Source organism: Lissotriton helveticus, chromosome 7 (assembly GCF_964261635.1).
Source record: "Lissotriton helveticus chromosome 7, aLisHel1.1, whole genome shotgun sequence".
Classification (NCBI taxonomy): Eukaryota; Metazoa; Chordata; class Amphibia; order Caudata; family Salamandridae; genus Lissotriton; species Lissotriton helveticus.
Window position 1 is genome coordinate 1,797,948,208 of NC_136068.1, and position 21,446 is coordinate 1,797,969,653.

At 46.8% G+C, this 21,446-nt stretch overlaps 1 protein-coding gene and 1 long non-coding RNA gene across 8 annotated transcripts in view; one reads left to right on the forward strand and one right to left on the reverse strand.

The window, feature by feature from the left end:
* Positions 1-21,446, reverse strand: part of LOC144770775 (phospholipase A2 inhibitor and Ly6/PLAUR domain-containing protein-like) — a 1,602,193-nt gene that overhangs the window by 530,432 nt on the left and 1,050,315 nt on the right. The gene's annotated exons all lie outside the window — the stretch shown is intronic.
* The window catches only part of LOC144770776 (uncharacterized), a 363,844-nt gene that overhangs the window by 327,549 nt on the left and 14,849 nt on the right, over positions 1-21,446 (forward strand). The window contains exons 2-3 of one of the 2 annotated variants that reach the window (XR_013599025.1): positions 1,022-1,106; positions 6,617-6,857. This is a non-coding gene — a long non-coding RNA (uncharacterized LOC144770776). The remainder of the gene's footprint in view (positions 1-1,021; positions 1,107-6,616; positions 6,858-21,446) is intronic. The other variant, XR_013599026.1, reaches the window with a different exon arrangement.

The window sequence follows — 21,446 nt, forward strand, 5'->3', positions numbered from 1 at the left end:
TTCCCTCATCCGTGAAATGAACACCATCTGTCCTATAGATGTCTTGCATGTGGTAACGCAAGTTGTTGTGGTAAATAGAACCCATGCTATAATCTCTGAGGAAAGCAGAAACAGATTTATTAACATGTCTCCTTGCTTTCTCAATTTGTGCACAATGTTGATTGGACCAATTCCATTTCTGTCTTTGGCATATATTGGAATATACCAAGGCAGTTCGAGGAAAAAGTGTCATCAATTGTCGAAAGGTGTCTTTTAGAAGCATTTCCAGACCTACCTCAGTCAATGTGCCAAGCTCGTTCCCACCACAGTGCACAATTATAAGGTCTGGTTCTGGGAGATGCATAAAAGTTTTCACCAATGGTATTAATTGGTGACATCTTAATCCTCTTTGCCCAATCCACGTTATCTGCACATTTGGTAAATCAAGGTTGGAAATTCGTCTGCTTGCTGCATATTTTCCACTCCAGTGAATATAGCTGTGTCCTAAAAGCCAAACCTTCATTTTCAAGGCAGATGCACTCGTACTCCGATGGGTTCTGGAAGTGGAATGGCAGTTAGAAGCTGAAAGTCAGGATAAAAAAATGGATGAAGCTTGGTGTGGTTGAAAAACGAAAAATGATTGGTTGATTCTAATACGTGAAGATTGAAGACTACGTTGCATGTTAATGTTATGTAAAAGAAAAAGTAGTATTGGGTGTGAAAAAATGACATGTAACAGAGCTGTGGATAGGCAGGTGTTTCTGGAGGGAAAACAGTGTTGTTAGTTTGCTGTAGAACGTTGAGATTTGAACTTTTGACCTGTGCCTTCAGCCAGGTGCAGAATGAGGTGTTACCATGGAAACAGCCAGAGATGGCAGTGGGTGATGGGTGAGTTTTATGTGACATTGAAAATATTGTGAGGGACAACCAACTGAAATGTAAATTTGAATACAAAATTTTGCGGGAGGAAATATGATTGGCTGAAGAGACATATATGAGTCTGTATTGACTGTATATCTGTGCCATTGAATTTTGGTTGCAGTGATAGCAGCATAATTGAGATTCCGTCAAACGAATATCTATTTTGTGACTGTCACTGTTGTACATCGTACAAAGCATTGGTAAAGGTAAGTCTGTAACTCTTTGTTTTGTCATGTACCGTAAAATATGGTTTACTCACAAACAATGATTGATTTTTCTCATAGTTTGAAACTAAAGTCATTTTTGGCTGTCATAATGTGTTGTATTTCTAAAACTATTTTTAATTTAAATGTGATATATGAAGTATAAAATATGTTTAATATAAAGAGTAATTATTTGTGTGATTTTGAAGCCTTTATATATAATGAGAGAAGTTGTTTATGAAGTGAAAAAATGATATTAGCAGAGAGACAGATAATGCAGATAGAGAGAGAAATGGTATATTACATGTGATATCGTCTTCAAAAAGTGGTAATGCTTAATGAATTCTTAAACTTTCTGACAGACGACAAAATTACATTGTAGTTTGTGGCCGCGGCTTGTACTGGTGGGGTGAGAGGGGGAGGTGGTCGAGTAAAATAAAATGAAAAGTTCTGACCATGAGGTTGTACACAGATTTGTGCAGTAAATGTGTTCGTAAATTGAGGTACCAAACGGAGTATAAAAATATCTCTCTCACTCCTGCTGTTTGACTGCATCTTCATCTCTCTTCTGTTTTCCGTCTCCGTTGCCCTGTGTTATCTTATTGTGTGTGTGTCTGTCTGTGTCTGCCTTCAGTCCGGGCTGAGGAACTTTGCTGTGGAGGCACACACAGATAGTCGCATCAAAGTAATTGGAACGTTTTCAAAAAACTATTTATATAATTGAAATGCTTTTTTGAAGCGCTAGTGAATGTTTTCTTTCAGAATTACCGCTCGGTTGCTTCCATAGAGCAGAGGGTATGTTGTATTTCACTACTTAGTGCCTCTGCATCTGCACTCTGTTCTCTGGTGGCTGGCGGAGAAGTGTTTGTTATTGTGGAGATTAAAGCGGTATAGTTAAAGGAATCAAAAGGTTATCTTTGGATTTGCTAGATATGAGGTCATCAGAACATCCAGGCCCATCATTAATTTCAATGGTGCTGCAGTTATGATGGGATCTAAAGGAGGGGTTGCAGCACTCCTAAAGAAAGACATTCCTTTTCTTCTGCAGTTCCACTGTGTAGCCCACAAGATTCAGCTAGGGATTCTAGATGCTGTAAAATCACATCCCTCTATTTGTCAGTTTGAGCAAATTTTGAAAAGGATTTTCACATTTTATTGGTATAGTCCTAAGAGGCGAAGAGATGCCAAAGAAATTTCAAGAAAAATTTATGAAAACTTTGCACATTTCACTGATATTAAACAGGTTAGATGGGTATACAAAAAAAACAGGGCTTTGGCAGCCATGAAACAAAACCTGCAGACAGTGGTTCTACACTTAGGACAGGTTGCAGCCGGTAATGATGATTCTGCTGCTAAGGCAAAAAAGTACCTCTCAGTTGTTACTAGCTTTACATTTATAAAAAAAACCTTTACAGCCTGAGAAATGTTCTGAAGCCAGTGTTTCAGCTTTCAGAATTCTTTCAGTCTAATGAACTGCTTTTAATGCATGTTCCACCTGCTGTAGAGAGGTGTGCGTTGACCCTAGTAGGCCTAAAGAGTGAGTTGGGTGAACATGTGCAGCAGTTTAGAACAAGCATTTACAATGCAATGGTCTCGGCATTATTAAAGGTAGAGCTATTGGTATTGTTTATTATTTTTTAACACCTTGAACGCTATGGGGATTTTTCTCCTGTGCTGTAACTTTACAAACACCATTATTCATGACGAGCTGGGCTCGTCATTAGCGTAGCAGGAGGCTACTGCATGACGAGCCCAGCTCGTCATGAGCGTGGAAGGGGTTAAGTATTTTTCTAAATTATAAATAAATAGCATTGTCTTTTTAATTTGCAATAGCTTAATCGTTAAATAAATGGCATTGTCATTTACTATGCTAATAGCTTAAGCTTTTGCATATGCATGACCTATTGAATTTACACATACATAGCCACACACACATACACATACAGAGCCACCTAGAGTTGTTCACAGTCACCTACACACACAGAGGCACTTACACAGAGCCACCCTCACACAGACATTGGCACTTACACATAGAGTCACCTACAGAAAAAGCTATTTACACAGAGTTACATACCTACACAGAGGCACACATTCACGCACACAGACAGAGCCACACACATAGACAGAGCTACACACACAGAGCGACACACACACACACACACACACAAGACTTCTACGGATTGGTTACCAGGTCTATCATTTTTTTTTTTAGAAAGTATATGACACAGGCTTACACCTTCTTGCAAGACAACTCGCACTCTATGCAATTGGGTAAAACGTGTAGCACCAGTCATATTCCCTCAATAGGTACCCTCGTTTTAAGTTTGGGTTGCTCCTTTTTCCTGTCACATAGTTATGAATTCCACATGATGAGACGTAAAGTATAGCTTTTTTAGTAAAACGTCAGCGTGTTACTAACTTTGAGGTGAACAAACCTTTAGGGTTAATTTGCTTAATAGACACTAAGCCCAACAACAAACGGGTCCATGATTAGCCCCAACCCTATGTTCAGCATAAGTTCTTGTCAATGTATTTTTGCTATTACCTTCACAACTCGCAAGCACTGCACAGTATAATGTATTTGGAGTTCCTTTTCATACTTCAATGTTAACTGTTGAAGCTCAAATATAATGTTTATATATTGCTTTATGACTGCAAGTTTGTTCTGTTTTGTCTATGAATGATTAATTTCACAAAATATACATTCATGTATATAGGGAATGGCTCAGAGGGAACTACTGTTAACTATACTTTGTATGCCTAAGCTTGAAATTGAATACAACTAGTGGACCAAAGAAGATGAAAGAAAACCAATCCGAAAAAGTCTGCTCATTAGTCAAACACCAGCAGAAATATATACCAGTTGCTCTGCTATTACGGACAAGCTGTGAGGGGAAGGGAGCAATATGGAATGCACAGGGTGGGGAATGTGAGAAGAGAAGCAGCACTCGAGAGCAAGAAAACATACACACCAACAGAGTGCTCCAAGAAAAATAAATCCCTAATGGCAGCAGCGGGAAAAAAACAAGTCATCCAAACAAACATTGTAAAAAAGCGATGCTCTGGATAGGGACAAACACAAGCAGAGGAACGAAAGCCACTGAATAAAAATCAAGAAAGTGAGTTTGACAAAGTCAATCCATGCTAAACAACTGAGCTGACCCAAAGCACACTCTGGGTACTGAATGTACAAAATAAGTCTTCGACAACAGACAGCTACAAACTACACCTAAAAATCCTGCAGCAGATTTTTGCCACTGCTCATTAAAAGAGGATACTGCCACCTAATTAAATGCCGTCTGTCATGGATACTCCAGAATAGTCTCCTGACTCTCACACCGACAACCAAAAGCCCATATACCTCAAATACAATGCAGAAAACTAATGCCAAATACATAGCTCTATACAATGAAAGAGGGATATGGATGTCAGAAACGTCAATTCCCCAGAATAATACACTTCATGGCACGTGGGAAGAGCTTGTATGCACAACAGAACAAGGAGTAGAGTGGTCAGGCAGCGGAGAAGCAGGCAGGTATATCCAGGAATAAGCAAATATGGAGCTGATGAAAAAGCGTATATCGGTGCACCAGAGATGCAAATAATCAGGGAAACAGAAGTGGGGTATGGGGGCTCATCAGAAGAGAAGCATTTTTAGGAGCACGACAGAAGGGAGACATTGAGAAACAAAGGGGAGGCAGGTAGGAGGGCAACAGAGGAAAGGCAGGTATGAGGGCAACAGAGGAAAGGCAGGTATGTAGGCACTGATTTTCCCAGCATGTTGAACCGACACCTGTTCCCAGGTACCAAGAGCAGTAGCGCTGGCCATCTTGTAAAAAAGTGATACTGCTAGAAAGTTCATATGACAACTGTCGTGAAAAAGAGGGGGATGGAACACAGTGAACCATACACAAATCAGCCTGTCAGACTGCACTGAAGCCTCAAGGTGCTCCGAAGTGCACGTGCTGGCCCAACTTGAACCTCCCATTCAAGCGCTCTGGGCTGCATGCATGCCTCGGAGGGACACAGAAGGAAGATGGTCATTTTTATACTGCAAAGAAGGTCGTACATCCTAAATGAGATGAGGGTCGCCTAGGCGATATACTGCAGCGCGCGGCTGCCGTGGACTGACCCTCTCCCCGAGCAGGACGGCAGTAGACAGGGGTGGCATTAAAACTAATACAGGCCATATTATACATAGTATACTGCATCGACTTTCCAATCCCGACTCTACCGCCCCTTTCGCAACAAGGAAACTAGTAAAAATGAAGGTAGGAATAGCATTTTCAGAGCCAGCACGCATTTCGCGATAGGATGCACACTTTACCCATTTCAGTCTGCAGGTGGTCAGTGCCTGCTGGTTGACAGCAGTACTAGGACCCGTACCTCCCGTTCAAGCGCGAGCGGCCCCGCTCTCACACTGTGTGCCCCGTGCATCGTCCAGCCCAAAGGTACTCAGTCATTCATTCACCAGAAACGGGAAATTTACGGCCGCTGAAAAACTTCTGAAAAGGGGAGGCGCGGCGACCCCCCTCTCCCCTTGTCTCCCGGTGGTGGGGGCGTGACCTCCCAGAGTCCAGTGATGACGCTGGGGGTGCGCGCCGCACCACCGTCTTGCTGGCGCCCGATCCCTGACCCGGAAGGCGTTGTGGAGGCTTCCGGGTCGGGGGGCGCCCCCTCCCCACGATCCTAGTTAAAGGAGGGGGGAGCGCTCAGGCGGCCCCTTTGAACCCATTTGACCGCTACCCGCGTCCCATTGAAGCGCTAACCTTGCGAAACTGAAACAGAAACGCAGCATCCAAAAACTCAGCACTGCTTGAAGGCAAACGCCGGCAGGTACACAAAACCCACCGCTGCCAGATGGCATAACAGCCTCGGCAAGCAACCAAAACTCAACACTATCAGAAGGAACTTGATGGACAAAGACAAGACCCTCTGAGGAAACATGCTGACAATTCTGCATGCTCAATCGACCGCTACCCGCGGCCCATCACTGAGATGACCATGTGATGCAACCTCAACTGTGACAAAGCGTCACACATCAATAAGACAATCTAAACAGCGACTAAAAAAATTCAAAATGATTGTGGAGTAATGAGGCTACTGCCTCGGTATCCAAAAACTCACCACTGTCAGAAGGAATCTGACAGACGAAAACAAGACAGCAGGCGGCCCCTTGTCGCCTGGACGCTCCCCCACACTGGTCGTGCCCCGCGCTCGGGGCCTCCTAATTTTCCTTTTCTTTGTTTTATAGGTCCGCTTCATCGCAATCGATGAGACTGGAGCTGCTGAGCCCGGGAGAGCAGAGGATTCCTCCCTTTCGTCAGGGGACGTGTGCCAGCTGGTTTCACGTTGTGGAGCCCTGGAGAACAGCAGCACTCGGGAGGAAGGGGCGAGTCTTAGTGCGCAAGAGCCTGGGGAACGCGGGAAGCGGCCTCTTTGTGCCCGCACTCCCCGGGCTCGCTCCTCGCCCCCACCGTGGGGCCTTTCATTTTATTTTGCTTATGTTGCAGGTTATAAGGAATCTGCGCGGCGTGGGAACACTAGGACGTCCGGCGGATCGGGGACTTTCCTGAAGTGCTTCGTGGTTGCACCGGACGAACATGGAGTATGCGGCGCCCCACGGAGCATCGAGAGCAGCTGGGCCTCGTGCAACCAATGCGGTGATGGACTGGTCAGCGGAGAAGGCAATCGCCTCGAGGGATCAGCTGCGGTGCGAGCGGCTGCCTCCACCCACCTCGTCCTATAATGATGGTGAGCGGGCGCCTGTTTGGTAGCGTGATTTGTGTCAGATTCGGGAGTAACATCACCAGGGCAAATGTCTCCTGTTGACAATTGTGAGCACAATGCACATATAGACGGCTTCTAATTGTGACTGAGTTACTGGCAGAAACCCATAGTCATAAGCTGCGGGTAGCCTGTCGGGTGTGAAGGATCACGGTTACTTCTTTAGACTTCGAGCTACCTTTTTAATAATACCAAACTGAAAACAAAGACACGGTCATTCTCTTCCCACGTGGCGGGTTATTTCACCTATTAAGAGTACTTCACTAAACTGCTGGGGAGCATTCCTGTCCTGCCACGAAATCTCAAATCTGAAACATTGGGATCACTTCCGTTTCACTCATGAAATGCCTGAGAGCTGGCACTGGAGCACTGCGGATCTGGGTGCGAAGCTCGGTGTCAGCGCAACATCCTATGATTCTGGGCAATTCACTTAACCTCCCCGTGCCCATATAGAGAGAGAACCTAGAAGGGGGGCCCTCCCTGGATTCCCTGAAGGGTGACAAGGAGCGCTATAATAAATGTACAGGCAAGGATTGTGTTATCTGGGTGAAAGCTGCCTGGTCCCTGGTTCTGTTAAAAACGGGGTTAAAAGTCACGACCTGCTGTATAGGCAGCTTTCCTGTCCTTCCTACCTGCCAGGAAAGGGGGGTTCACCCCCGCCGAGCTTGTTAGTTACAGCGCTGTGAGGGATAGGTTACATGGTTTTGGTAAGGGAGTGTCCCTACGGATCCTAAAGTTTTTTGTTTTATGATCTCCTGCGCAGGCTGGGGCGTACAAATTGTATGCAGCTAGGGAGGCATTATGCAGCTAGGGAGCATTACAGCCCTGCTGCTGCATTAGGCAGGAATTAAAAAATTTGAATGGTGTCATGAAATAGGCTGTCTAGAATTTTTAAGTAGGAGTGAAGAAGCGACGCAGCTATGTCACACCCTCGTGAGGTAATGCTACACAATCAGCGGGTGTGTGTGTCATGAAATAGGTTTAAATTTGTCAATTTAGAGAGGCAAGCTGCTTATTGTCTGATGCAAAGAGAGACATGTCCCTTATTGCACTGGTTGGCCCAAATTCACTATCAGTCACGCAGTGCAGCACTCCGTCAAAAGTTTTAATTTGTTCATCAAAATCCTCGTTGTTTCATCCCAAGTATCAGCAGGCATTTTCTGCAAGAAGATGCGCCTGTGTAGGTGGTAACTATATCACATCTTTGCGCGTACCAGTGGCATCTACTCATTCATGATGGGATGAATCGGCATGCGAGGAAATATAAAAGAGAAACTAAACGGGTCTCCATCAGGCTCGGTTTTGAGCCATGACAGGTGCTCTGTTTTCCGGACTGGGGGGACAGTAGGCGCTTCAGTGTACGTGTGCTCCCACTGCTCACTTCTCAATTGTGGAGATGTTATGGCATGACGTTATGCCCAGAGAGCGTTGTAGGGGGAGGATAATGAGAGTCATTTTCTTTATGAGTTTCCCTTCACTTTTCGAAACATCGTCATGGGGTCACCAGGGTTTGTTAAGTAGAATAATGTTGCAGTATTATACCCGAGCCATAAGTGCTCCTCTTTTATCTTATACACCAAAAAACTTCGTAGGTATGATGTTACTCGTTGTTGTATTGTATTTCTGGCTTACATTATTGTCAACCACGCCCTTAATTAGATTGGTCACGCCCGTTGAGAGACTCATTCCCAGTTTTCATCCACAATTGATGTGCGATGCTTGGCACGCTCCACGCTGTCTGTAGGATGTTACTTTCTTTATGTGGACAGACGGGTTTTTTAAGGAATAACGCTACCCGCCTTCTCCGCGCAGGGCCCCAGTGTCCAGAGCAAGGAGGGAGCTGTGCAGTTCAAAGTACTTGCAAAAATATGACGAGGTACCAAGTAGAGTGTTACCTTCGCTTAGTTACTCTACACATAAGAGTGGATGTACGTTGTAATACTGGGGTGTATTCGCTTGTATGATGTCACCTGTGCACAATTTTACTAGTCCTGCAGTTAGCGATGTGTTAGTAAGGCAAGCCCAGCGTGGCGGGGGCAACGGGTGGGGCTAACGGTGGTGGCCACCTGCCTAGGACCAGGCCTAATGTTTTCTATTTGACGAATTAAGCACTGTGGATCTAATTAGCGTTACCCGGTAGAAAGCCCTGGTACACTATTAGAGTGTGTGTGCTGCAATATGCTAGGCTCCCGTTGCAATATAAATTTGCGCTGTACAGTGCCGCCACCCCTGGCGGCTAGGACTGCACTCTACCAACCAGCCAAATATAGACATTTGATCATGGGACAGGGAGCCAAGTGGGAAAGCGCAAGGATTTATGCAGCATGTTACCTCTGGATAGGTTTTGTGCAGACATGAACTGGGTGCTCATTCGGGCAGGGATGGAGCTATAATTCTCTGAGGGCACTAACGAGTTGAACAAATGTAGTGTGCCACTGATGTTGAGAATACTCTATAAGGGGGCTGCTTTCCACCTAAACTTGAGAGCGAGCCGAAATTCACTGCTTCTTTATTGCGTGATCTCTGCAGCATTTTATTTCTGTATGATTTGGTTTAGACTTAATTTGGGGGCTCTCGTGGGTAGGGACGGAGATATACCTCTGAGTGCTCTAATAACGGGAGGAAATTTAGTGTGCCTTTGATGTTGAGAGTGCTCTATATGGGAGCCGCTTTCCAGCTAAACTTAAGAACTACCCACATATGTCTGTTTCTTTTTCTAGCATACTTATGGCAGCACATCATTTCTTGTCCCTAAAGTTTGTGTTTCCATAGAGGACAGGTCTCGTGTACACATAAACTGTGTGCTTCCTTGGGTAGGGACAGAGTTATTCTTCTCTGAGGGCGTTAATGAGGGCAGCACATGGAAGGGGTTGTCCTTTAATTATGTCGGGTTGGCTAGGAGGGTATTTTTACCAAAAACCACAGCTTAATGTCTCAGCAATTTTTTAACATGGGGGGGGGGGCAGGCCTACGTGGAATGGCCTCTACGAAGGTTTACCCAGGTACACTCTCACCATGAACTTCGAAACACGCAGTTGCGGAGGTGCTGCAGAATAGGGGGCCTGTGTCTAAAACCCTAGGCACCAAAGGGTGGTACACGTAAGCTTTGTGGGGATGCCGTGTCGCGCACACCCGCGTACACGTTTGGGTGGACAGATTTCGGAAATGCAAGAGCAGTGGCCAGGAAAGGAATGTGCTGGTCTGCAGCATACCTTGTTAGTAACTAGGAAAGCGCTATTTCACGGCATTTCACACTATGTACTGTCATTAAGTAATGATGGATGGGTTATTGCATTCACTTTTGACTACAGGTCTATTCTTTCATGTAGGTCATACTACCAGGCACCCTCATTGTAGCACTAAGTTAAATGCTCTGCATGTGACTCAAACTGATGCAATGTTAGACACTTGCAGTTGCAGGTTTGATGGAAATGTACCTAGTGCTGATCGTAGCTAAAGCTTAGCATGTGATTGCAACAAATACGGGCATGTGCACTGGAACTCTTGTCAGGAAACAAGAAACACTAATCGTTTGTGTTTGTTTTCATTTATATATGACCGGACCCATGGTTGATACCCGGGAAGCGCCCCACACCACAACTGCAAGAAGGGGACCAGTACACCTGGATCAGGAGCTGCAACCAAAGGCCTCAGCTGCCCAAAGGCTTCAACTGTGATGGGCGGTCAATTCAACGGCTCAAACGGTGCCAGCGGGAAAAGGTGCTACCCATGCATTATGGTTGCATTTCTCAAACCTGTTACACGGGGGAGGAACTTGCTGTGGGGCGTCAAGGTAATTTCAGCAGCTCAACACAAGCGACAGAAGGAGCAACGGACGTTGGTGACTTGGATGGTAGGCCACTCTTATGTGAGGCACGCTGAAAGTGTTTTTTCTTTCAGGTGACAGGAAGTAAAGGGCTGAGCAAAAGGGGTTTCAGTCTCTTTCTTTGGGAGGGGGGTTTATGTCCCAGTCAGTTCAGGGATTAGTTTCAGGAAATCCTATCCCAGCTGCCCCCCTCCCCAGTCAGTGGTGATACTTCACCTGGGGGATAATGAGCTAGCCAATCTAGGGGGGTGTAAAGAGCGGAGGCACTGGAGCACAAACCAAAGCGTCTAGATCAGATCAGCTTCAACCGCTTCTCTGATCTAGAACTCAGGTCCTCAACCACATTCTGTATTACCCATGAAACATTCTACAGTACCCAATACAATTCCAATAGTGACATCAATAATAAGGGAAAGAGAAGAAGGAAATTACCACAGTGGGCACATCCTGCAGGGCAGGGTGGGTGGCCATGCGGGGTGGCACGATAATTGGGTCGCAACTTACACCTCGGTGGCAGTGGCGAGGGGGGGGGGACTCGGCCGATGCGTTGAATCACTCGGTAAAGAGGATCGACGCGCAATTGGACAAAGTACTGCGAGCCCCCCGGTTGCAGACGATCCATCATGGGGGCATTTGGGGGTGAGCATTCCTAGCTATGAGACTGGGTATGCTTAACCGAGGCAGGGAATGTCCTGTGATCTAATAGCATAGTGCCATGGCTAGAGGGATTTGCGAGGCGATCATGACCTTTCTAGGAGTAGGAAGGGGGAGGCCAGATCGTCGGTCAACAATGCTGGCCTGTGGCGGTAAGGTCATGACCGGTGAGCAGCTATCTTAAGGTCTGAGGGGGCGGCATCATCCTTTGGAGGTGTCCGCCCAGGGGGAGGGGTCACTGGCCCCTCCCAGAACTTCAGGGGCAGGTATAACTGGTGCTACAAAGGGGCGCGGGTAGGAGAGTCACGCTGTCCTTATGTCTGGTAGCCATCCAGCGCGTACTCATGACGTCAGCGAATGGCGCAAGTAAGGGCCCTCCTTCAGTGGGTAAATGCAGTTCACGGCGTGGACCGAGTAATTAACGGGCTCGGCTGCGCATGCGCACCTGCGGTAAGGGCGCAGCTAGTAGGACCTGACACCGGTTAGGACCTCGCCATATGGCTAGTAATGTTAGTATGCAATAATTTCAGAGGAGGATGTTAGATTTGGTTAGGAAACAAGCTGTATTAGAATCTTGTTAAGGTTAGCATATCATACTTGTTGATATGGTTGTATCTAATGTCCATGAATAATTTTGCATAAAACGGTATTTTTTGTGTAATAAATTTTATTATTTTGTATCTTAATAAATACGGCCGAGGGTCTTGCGATCCCCCGCCTTCCAAAGAAAGTCATGTTTCATGTCAAGTGTGTCCGGGGTCGATGTGGGTCCACAGGGAGGGGGGCGGTAGCCGTCGCTGACCATGTGAAAAGGGGGGGCCCTCGGCCCCCCCGCCCGCATGGCGGTGCGGCGACCCCCCTCTCCCCTTGTCTCCCGGTGGTGGGGGCGTGACCTCCCAGCATCCAGTGATGACGCGGGGGGTGCGCGCCGAACCACCGGCTGGCTGGCGCCCGATCCCTGACCCGGAAGGCGTTGTGGAGGCTTCCGGGTCGGGGGGCGGGAGGAGGGGGCTTGCCGCCCCCTCCCCACGATCCTAGTTAAAGGAGGGGGGAGCGCTCAGTCGGCCCCTTGTCGCCTGGACGCTCCCCCACACTGGTCGTGCCCCGCGCTCGGGGCCTCCTAATTTTCCCCACCCACCATCCCTGGAACATTGCAGTGTTTTGTGCATAGGGTATTCCTGTCTTATTTTGTGTATTGACGTGTATTAATTACTTATTTCCCGTTTAGGAAGTGGTATTGAAACATAAATGTCGGTTGCAATGGTGTCTCATGTAGATTGTATACCTGTTTTAATGGCATGTATTGACGTGTATTAACTATTTATTTCCCAGTTAAGATGTAGTGTTGACACTTAAAAGTCGGTTGCAATTTTGTTTAGGCCTTTTTTCCCTAGTAGCCTGACGATGGTCATGTCATGTTGATTTAGTTAGTGTAGTTGTCCTTTAGATCTTTTTCCACAGGTCGTCGTATTTATTAGGGTATGGACATGCGGTAAGGTCATGACCGGTGAGCAGCTATTTTAAGGTCTGAGGGGGTGGCATCATCCTTTGGAGTTGTCCGCCCAGGGGGAGGGGTCACTGGCCCCTCCCAGAACTTCAGGGGCAGGTATAACTGGTGCTACAAAGGGGCACGGTTAGGAGAGTCACGCTGTCCTTATGGCTGGTAGCCACCCCATGCGTACTCATGACGTCAGCGAATGGCGCGAGTAAGGGCCCTCCTTCAGTGGGTAAATGGAGTTCACGGCGTGGACCGAGTAATTAACGGGCTCGGCTGCGCATGCGCACCTGCGGTAAGGGCGCAGCTAGTAGGACCTGACACCGGTTAGGACCTCGCCATATGGCCAGTAATGTTAGTATGCAATAATTTCAGAGGAGGATGTTAGATTCGGTTAGGAAACAAGCTGTATTAGAATCTTGTTAAGGTTAGCATATCATACTTGTTGATATGGTTGTTTCTAATGTCCATGAATAATTTTGCATAAAACGGTATTTTTTGTGTAATAAATTTTATTATTTTGTATCTTAATAAATACGGCCGGGGGGTCTTGCGATCCCCCGCCTTCCAAAGAAAGTCATGTTTCATGTCAAGTGTGTCCGGGGTCGATGTGGGTCCACAGGGAGGGGAGCGGTAGCCGTCGCTGACCATGCTGCAACGCGCCCACAGCCCGACCTCAAACCGCAGCGCTTTATCTGCCACAGAGAGGGCAGCCCCCACATAGCATGCTTCTAAAGAAGTTTCTATTGCTCCCTCCCCTCTCACCCCCACACAATAACCCTATTTATCCCTCCCCATTTAATTGCGAGCAGAACACCACTGCAGCAGCACCAGCCCGCAAACAAAAGGAAGAGGAGGGAACGGGGAAAGTATCGCAGCCACGGAAGAATGCAAAGTTACTACAGCTTACCCCATAGATGCACCTCTCTAACAGGTCTGTGGAAAGTGGCAGCTGCTGTCCCTCAGTGCACATGCCATGAACACCGGAGGGTCTGTAAAGTGGACTCCACACAGATGTTGCTGCTGTTGATGAGGTCTGTGCCCTTTCTAATGAGTTCCCTTTTAGTGCTGGACAAGTTCACAGATGTCCCTTTTGTGGGACATACTTTCGGCAACAGTAACGCATCATAGTAAGGCGTACACCGTCTCTTCCTACAATGCTGCCTGTCTGGGGGCTCCGGTGACAGTCACGAGCCACTTGCTGCCACCTTGGGGAGAGTTCGGTTTAAGTGCCCCCTGCAACCGACACCGTGGGGAGAAGCGCCCCAATAAGTCAGAACAGTCCCTTTATTTAACTCTTTCAATACTGTGACGTGGAAAACAGTTCCCGTTATCCCCAAAACACTAAAAGGTGCCCACCACACTCCTACACACAGGCCCCTACACACTTTAATGCAGATAGTTCACCCCAAAAGTGCGGTGCGTCCATTGGGGCGTAGGGGCGTGGCCCCACTAAGCCCCATGGACCTACCGCGTCGTCACTAGAAGCCAAATACAAATATTTTAAAAAATCGCGCTATCTGCCGGCCGGGAAACCGGCAGACGCCCGACTTTCCCGGAGTGCGCAGGGGAGGGGGGGGGGGATGGGCCTGCTGCAGCTGCGCAAGTGTATTTTTGGCAACAAACATGCCCGCGCATGCGCAGATCGTTTTCCTGTAAATTCCCCCTTAGAGAGAGGACCAGGGGGCGGGCCGCAGCCCCCGGGGTTACACAGGGGGACTGGGCGAGGAGTCATGGTGCCCCCCCAGCCAATCCTGGCACTGCATACAGTGCCAGGATTGGCTGGTCAATACATAGCCCGGGTACATGACCCCTGACGGTTAGCGCGGCCGACTTTGGTGCTGGGAAACAAGGTTCGAGCCTCTTATCGAACCATAAAAATGTATACATGACTTACTTTGGTGTTAAATGAATAGATATTTTAAAAAACAAATAATGACTAAGATGTGAAATTGGTGTCGAATAAATACATGTTTTAAAAACAATTAATATTAATCATGTATCATTGGTGCTGGAGTACAAGGTTCGAGACTGGTATTGAACACTGACAAGCTGTGTGCAAGTTATATGGTCATAAAAATACATGAATGATGGATGCAGGATGGGTGGATGGATGGGTGAATGCATGAATGGATGCCGGATGAATGATGGGTGGATGAATGGATGGGTGGATGCATGAATGAATGATGGATGCAGGATGGATGCAGGATGGGTGGATGGGTAGATGAATGAATGATGGATGCAGGATGGATGGGTGGATGGGTGGATGCATGAATGAATGATGGATGCAGGATGGATGGGTGGATGGATGGATGGGTGGATGCATGAATGAATGATGTATGGATGCAGGGTGGGTGGATGGATGGATGGAAGGGTGCATGAATGAATGATGGATGCAGGATGGATGGATGGATGAATGGATGGGTGAATGGATGAATGGATGCAGGATGGATGATGGATGGGTGGATGGATGGATGGGTGGATGAATGAATGATGGATGCAGGATGGATGGGTGGATGGGTGGATGCATGAATGAATGATGGATGCAGGATGGATGGGTGGATGGATGGGTGGATGCATGAATGAATGATGGATGCAGGATGGGTGGATGCATGAATGAATGATGGATGCAGGATGGATGCAGAATTGATGGATGGATGGATGGGTGGATGCATGAATGATAGATGGATGCAGGATGGATGGGTGGGTGGATGCATGAATGAATGATGGATGCAGGATGGATGGGTGGATGGATGGATGGGTGGATGCATGAATGAATGATGTATGGATGCAGGATGGGTGGGTGGGTGGATGGATGGATGGGTGGATGCATGAATGATGTATAGATGGACGCAAGGTGGTTCGAGCTCGCTCGCTGCGGTGCAATATGCAAATTAGTTTACGCCACACCACTATCAAATGTCACCAGCCGCCCCTGAAAAGGGGTCATAATCAGAGCTGGGGTGGCACATATTGCCAGACATGCTGGAGCAAGCATGGAAGGCTGTGGTAGTAGGGTCTTTAGGGCCACGGGCAAGACATTTTGGGATGGAACAAATTTGAATTTTATAAACCATTCCCTGAAAATTGCCAAAAAGCGCATCGACGCCTCACCAGGGGTAGTAAGGGCTATATAAATGCAGTCACAATGATTTATACCCTCTGTAATGCCAAATAATACTAAATTATAGTACACTTTAACAGGGTAACACAACAGTTGAAATATGTTAGGACCCGAGAGGGCTAATCACAGACCATCGCCGCTGCCTGGCGAGTGGGTTGACAATATTTTACACCGCAGGTAGGGCAAACTCAGCGACAGGGAAGCTCTAGCGAAGCCCCTCCTCCTTGCTGCTCATTTGACTACGAGAGAGTAATGAGGCACCGTAATGGCATTGGTTTCAGTCCCGCTCCTGCTCGGGCACCGAGCACCACGGCTGCCCAGCATATCTGCAAGCAATTCGACCGACATTTGTCGCTTGTGTTAGGGAAAGTCGCCCATGCAGAAAAAAAAGAGGCTGCGACACCCGAGAACAAAATAACGAATTCTCGGTTATTGGTAAAGAAAAACAGTCGAAACCTCTTTGGGGGTAGAGGGCTGGCGGGGCTTCGGAAGAGCAAACTGCATTTTCATGCACAAAAACCAGGCTTACTACGGCATTCAGCAAAGTTTGCAGATGTACATGTCCCTACGCGGTCCGCTGGAAGGACTCCCTGCTGCCCCCCGTTCAATGCCTAGCGGTAGCCTGTGCGCTGTCTCTTTAACGCGAGATATAATAAAACCCTCTCTGTTGACGCTTTTCCCAATCCCAGCCTCTGATGTCTCAGACCAGGGGGAGCGACAGATGACGGGAGCTTACAGCACGGACAGCAGGGCGTAGCTGCCAATAGCGCAGAAAGTGCAGTGGCACCGGGGCCAACTGCACCTCAAAAAAGACTGTCTCTTACTATCCATCTAGGGACAGGGGCCCATTTACCATCGCCAACGCTACTTTAGAGAGCCACTTACTAATCTTATCCTCGTCTCTTGAGAAGTGGAAGCAGCAGAGCTGACGTGGGAAGAAAAGGGGCCCGAGGCGCTGCACACGTTGTGGACTCGCAAGCAGCACCCGGGCTTTGGACAGTCACTGTCCACTCCGAAAGTGCTCGTCCCACTTGAGGGGGTGGTAAACCGTGGCCTGGATCCCCGGAGAGCGCGGACTGGAAGAGATGACCCCCGGAGAGCGCGGACTGGAAGAGATTACGCTGCCTCGAGCGTTCAACGGGACGGGCAGAAGGCGCTCTGCAGGGCTTGGGTGAAAGGCGCACAAGACAGCCTAGCTCACTGAAGCTCTGTGCCAGCACTGCAGGCTCAGGTCCGACACTAATAACACCTAACTAACAAACAACGGCACAAACGGGGGCAGGGGCACGAAGAACGGCACAAACAAGGGAGCAGAGGCTTACCTCATGTCCTGGTAGACGCTGCTCAACTAGCAAAATGGCAGCCGCAAGCTTGCGAAATTTTTTGGATTCGGGGGCGTGTTTTGCTATCCTGAGTGACGGACGACGTCATGAGCTAAAGAACAGCAAAACTTACGCCCCCGAATCTGAAAGAGACGGGGCTTGTTTGGAGTGACTCCCTTCCCTTCCAATGGCTGGCCTCCGTTTAGGAAGCCAGCCAATGGAAGCGAACGGAGCAGAGGGGCGGGTTTAAACTGCCCTACTCCAAAACATAAGATCTCCGGACCGGAAGCTGTGCTTTGTGCAGCTTATAGGTCCCTCGACCTAAAAATGTACCACCCCGAAGAAAGGAAGTTTGGACACATTTCTACTGATGGCTGGGAAATAAAGTTTTCAGGACACTGCCTACCAGCAACAACAATCCAAAGGGACAGTGATTATTGACAGTGTGGTTAAGTACATTGATAAGAGGTTTGAAAATTTTAATTGCATGCCAGTTTAAGGTTTTCAGGCATTTGATTATACACTGTGACCAGAAAGTAGAGAGGAACTCTATACATATGGTATATCTAATATTGAGGCAATTGTACAACATTTTAAGGTACTTTTCACCACAGACGAGAGGTTGGCAATTGTAGAGGAGTTTTGTGGACTTAAAAGCCATATGAAAAGCTTTCAGACCAAAGGTATTCCTGTATTGCCTGCATATTCCACCCTGCTAGCAACAAAACCTTCCTCGTTGACTAATATATTAAAGCTTGTGGAGATGATGTTCACATTCAGTGTATCTACAGCAGAAGCTGAATGTTTGTTTTCTGCCATGAATATCATTTAGAACCCACTAAGAACACTGTTAAATCAAGATGTTCTCCAAGACCTAATGCTTCTTAAGGTAGAAAGAACTAACTTTGAGGATTATGACCCCAGTAGAGCTATTGATCTCTGGCTTACAACAGGCGGCACTAAGTATGTGTGCGGACATAAAAGGCCACATCTATCATAACTGTTGAAGTATTGCTAATATGAGTCTTAGAGCTTCCTACCATGCAAGATCATTCATTGTTTTATTTCTACAATTTCTATATGTTTTGATAAAAGGGATAATATCGCTTGTCAAGTTTTTCTTAAGCATTATTATTGCACAGCATTTAATGGTTTACTGATTTTAATAAAACAAAAATATATTAATATTTCTCTGTCAGCCGGAGCCCTTATGTTTGATGTGGGACTGGAGTAGGTGGGTTGAGTGGATTTTACAGGACATGTACATCTCAGTGGCATTTTGCCCCTTGGACACATAGATTATTTGTTAATTTCCACACCCCTGGTAGTGTTTGTTTGTAGCCAGTGTTTTTTTTAAAGATGAAGGGTTGTCAGCTTTCACAGCAGTTTAGTTTTACAGGAACCATGATAAAACAAACTTTGGCAAAGCCAAAATGATTGCCATTGCTTGTTAATCAGTCCACGAAGCTGGATATATTGCTCGGTGGTGCACCGCTTATCTAGCTACAATTTTTTTGTTTCTTACTCGGGCACTTTACCTGGCGAGCTGGTTTACAGCCTGACCCGACTCTAAAAGTGTCTGAAGGTTTAATCAAAGTTTTGATGCCTGTAAATCCTGACCTGAAATGCTGCGGTAATGGCCTTGGAAAATTCTACAGCACGACACAACCCTACGAGTGTTACAGAGCGTATTGCTAATATCTCCATGCCATCTTCGTGCCCACCTTACGTTGATTTACATCCGAGGGATCGCAGCCCGTTTGCGAAGGAATGTAATATCTGATATATGCCACGCCAATATGGTTCATCCATCCGGTAACCTAAAATGTAAAGCCAAAAACCGGTACAGTTCACAGCAATGGAAGGACTGCAATTTTACTTCAAGGGAGTGCACAGTATAACAGCACTCATCAGCAGAGAATTACAGAACAGGCAGTTAAAACATACATAAAAACCCAGTAGCTTTCCTGTGTTTTAAATTACTTTCTTGAAATAACTGCTAATTATCCCTACTTTGTAAAACAAAAAAAATGCACCTTCCACGTTTTCTGTCGACCCTCTTTTGAAACCAGGTTAGGAGCTAAATTTGCTGAAATCTGCTGGGACACCTGGTGAAAAACTGGGACCGTCTGGACAAATCCGGGAGGCCTTGTCACCCTCTTCAACCGGGAGGCATAAGGGCGCATATCCCCCTCCCGAGCAGCGCGGGCTATGTGTTTGCAGAAATTAACACTATAGCCCCCTCGCAACGTTCAATCAATCAATCAATCAAGCATTTGTATAGCGCACTACTCACCCGGAGGGTCTCAAGGCGATTGGGGAGGGGGGGTCCGCTACTGCTCGAACAGCCAGGTCTTGAGCTGCTTCCTGAAGGCGAGGTGGTCTTGGGTCAGGCGGAGGTGGGTCGGGAGGGTGTTCCAGGTCTTGGCGGCCAGGTAGGAGAAGGACCTTCATCCTGTGGTGGCTCTTCGGATGCGGGGGACGGCGGCGAGGGCGTGGTTTGTCGTGTATTTCTATAGGTTCTGAATCGATCCCCCTATTCCTGACCCTATTCTGGTTAAACTTACTAGCTAGTTAACTAACAGTCAGCCAATGAGGCAAGAAATTCCCCATGATGCAGATACCGTTATCTGACGCAGTCACACTACGGCACAGGAACGTGTTATCTGATTAGGTCATAACGCTTGAGATCTAATTAGACAAGCGATATTCCTCCAGCCCCTGATAAGGCATACGACGTTCTCATAACAAATCAAACCTATGACAACCTGGATAATCCGTGCGGCCATTGTTTTGATTTCACAGAGAACTTTAGTAAAGAATGTGCTAACGAGCAAGTCGTATGACATCTTTATTGACGTACCTATGTCCATCCTTACGTCAATCCCGGCACCTTTAAGGTATAAATATTGCCGACCTTGCCCTATGCAAACACACGCGTGGTGACAAGACGGAGCAGCCATACTTGCCGAAGCCGAGAGCAGAAGCAGACCCCGCAGGCAGCAGCCCCGCCTTCCTGACGCGCTGAGAGACGCGCTGCTATCTCAAGCCGAGAGACCCAGCACCGGCGCTTCTGGGCAGCCCTCGCAGGCAGCCTGGAATATCGAGAGCAGAGAAAGAGATACCATTCCTCATTCATCCTAAATTCCAGGTACAGAACTGAATAACCCCTCCTAGAGAATTCTTTAGTTATTCACTTGGCAAAAACAAACTTAAACTAAACTGTAACTTTCTATTCCCGCCCACGCATTAGACTTAGGTCAGGTACACGGGGTAGGCGTATTTAGAAACACCAGTTGAGTACGTTTAGTCAAATGTATATATGTATGTAAATATATTTTATTCATTTTAAACATCATATGGCTCAGAAACCATATCAATGTTTTTACAGTATTATTTTATATAATTGCTTCTAATGTATGCACTTTACTTAACTATAAATATTGCAATAATATCGATCTATTTCTCTTGTACGAGAAAAGAGACTGATCAATAAATAACATCTTTATTGAACACGCCCGTCTCTTCCTTTTCTCTACATTCTGATGAGACTAAGAATGCACGTACTGACTGAGTAAAATAATTGCCTTGTGCTCACACGACTCTCGAGATTGACTCTTGATTAGGGGAGAGCAAAGTTGTCATGTTCTATGGTTGTCAGAAACTAAATCCCTTCTTGTCTAATCAGGGGAGTTAATCCTTCCTTGAACATTCGAGAAAGTTTCTAGCGAACTCTGAGCTTAGCTGGCAAACCCAAAAATTAAGTCTAGTATCGACAGTAGTAGACCTAGTTAACGTCTGGCCTAGGCCTTTACTGCTGTAGGCACTATTCCAATGCGCAGAGCCTATTGGGAAAATAGGAGCTACACTACATGGCGCCCAACGCGTTTGGAAAGGGCGATAAAACTAACGTAAGACATTTAGAGTAACTCAGTCGTGCTTTCTCACTCAGACCCCTTTTCCTAAATACTCCAAAGACGTCTGGAGTGGGTGAAAGGTTATTATATCCTCCAAAACCTCGCAGGAGGGAACTCCTATGTATGGTTCTTGGTCTAGTCAACGTTGAAGGATAAAACAGTTCCAAAATATTGTGCACCTACTCTTTGTTCCATAAAGAAACCTGATCTGCAAACAA